At 37.2% G+C, this 2,045-nt stretch overlaps 1 non-coding gene across 1 annotated transcript; it reads right to left on the reverse strand.

Moving 5' to 3' along the window:
* Positions 1-349: 349 nt before the first annotated feature.
* On the reverse strand, positions 350-481 carry LOC112134787 (U8 small nucleolar RNA). The gene has a single exon (XR_002916138.1). It is a non-coding gene; the product is annotated as a U8 small nucleolar RNA (small nucleolar RNA).
* Positions 482-2,045: the final 1,564 nt, after the last annotated feature.

The following is a 2,045-nucleotide window of genomic DNA, read 5'->3' on the forward strand; positions in this document are numbered from 1 at the left end:
TGTTTTATTTGACTATGAAATGTGGATAAATATTTTTCACCCCAGAAAGTTATTGTAAGAATTAAATGAAAATAACCTATGAAACAACTTTAGCATGGTTCTAGCATTCAGTAATTACTATTCTTATCTTAATTGTTATTTACCTGCTTGTATATATATTAAAATCAGGTACTTTATTCTAATTATTATTTTCATCATTATTTTAACTATTATGATTTTCATAATTATATATGTATGCATATTTTTAACTAAAGATTTTTAATTAACCAAAATTACACTTGTGGATGATTCTCAATGCCCTATGATAATACACTTATTTTTACATTTATCCTTTTTTTCTTCAGAAAGAATCAGGTAGGAGCAAACAGGATGTTGCAAATCCTGATTATGCAGAGAATTAATCACATATCATGTAAACTCTAGTCATCATGAACTCTGCCCTCCAAAAGAAGGAACAAGTAAGGATGATCTCACCTGTGGATAATACATCTCTTTTAAATGCTCAACAGAATGAGCAAGTCCTTTCACAGTCCATCTTTTCCTAAAACAATTTAGCCACTCTAGGGATCATTAAAGCCGCACCAACATCCTTCCAATTTGGCAATAACCAATGGGAAAATCCACCTAGTTATTCTCAGGGAGCAAACCAGTTGACCAAGTTAGAGCTGGGTCTGACTTGCCCAATGAGCAATTCACTCTTCAGCAATTCCTTTTGAAGAGAGAAAGTTATTGTGTGGAATTGCTAGAGTTGTTGTGATACATTGTGTCTCTGCCCTTTTGAAAGTAGAAGAACTGCAGGTCACTCACAAGCCACTGGACAAATACCCAATGGCCCTTGAGAGTTATTCAGTGCCCTTGACTAGAAGAGTTGGCATTGGCTTCTGGGTATTAATCTTAGGTAAGGAGGAAAGGTATTGAGAAAATGAGAATAAAATGAAGGAAGCTTGAATTTAGCATATCTGCATTTATAAGAATTGCTGTACATGTTTGTCTTAGCTCAGGTTGTTATAACGAAATACCACGGACTGGGTGTCTAAAACAACAGACATCTGGAGACTTGACAGTCTGAGATCAAGCATGGTCAGGTTCTAGTAAGGGCTCTCTTTCTGGTTTTCTCACATGACAGAGAGAGAGAAGGGCATAGAAGAGAAGAGAGAGAGGAGAGAGAGAGAGCAAGAGAGAGAAAGCTGTCGTGTTTCTCCTCCTAAGAGCATTAATTTCATAATGATGGCTCCACCCTCATGACCTAATCACCTCCCAAAGACCTTAGCTCAAAATACCATCACATCGGGGATTAGGGCTTCAATATACAAATTTTGGGTGGGTAAAAGCATTTAGTCCATAGTAATATTACCCTTCCTTCCTCACTCTTCCCTAACCAGAGTGAACACTCCTGACGACAGAGAGCATATCCGGTGCTAAGCACCTCAGAAGTAGGTGCTCAATACGTATTCATTTAATTGTTGACTTGATTTACTATGGCACCAAAATACAACTTTTAGAGAGGAGAAAGGCACCTGTTTCTTCTCAGCCTTCAGAGGGGATTTACTTTGTGAACGTCTGGTTCTCCTAACTGAAGTCAGGAAAACGGCATGTGAGCATTTTGTGAGATAAGAATCCATCCCAAGGAGAATGTCTTAACCGCACATAGTGTGTTTACTGGGGATAAATGAAACAAGAAAAAAAAAAGACAAATTAATGATATCTGTCTACAAAATTCACTACCAAATGATCACTTTCAACTTTTGTTCTAGAAGCACAGTATATAATATTTATGAATGGAAAATCCTCATGAAATACACGTCAATAAAGGAAAGCTTTCTTTCCCTTTTCCATATACCCCACAATTTTCCCCAATAACACAGAAGAAGTAAGCAGTGATTAAGTTGGTGCAGTTCTCATGCCTCATTAGAATTCATAGATAGAGAGCCTTGTTGCGTGTTCAGTGCCAAAACTGATGTTAAGCTTGAAAGTGACATTAGTGATTCTGTAAGTTAGAACATTCCCCCCAAATAGAAAAAGCCAGCAGGAGAAGAGGTAGTGAG

The sequence above is a fragment of the Pongo abelii genome, chromosome 7 (assembly GCF_028885655.2).
Source record: "Pongo abelii isolate AG06213 chromosome 7, NHGRI_mPonAbe1-v2.0_pri, whole genome shotgun sequence".
NCBI classification, from domain to species: domain Eukaryota; kingdom Metazoa; phylum Chordata; class Mammalia; order Primates; family Hominidae; genus Pongo; species Pongo abelii.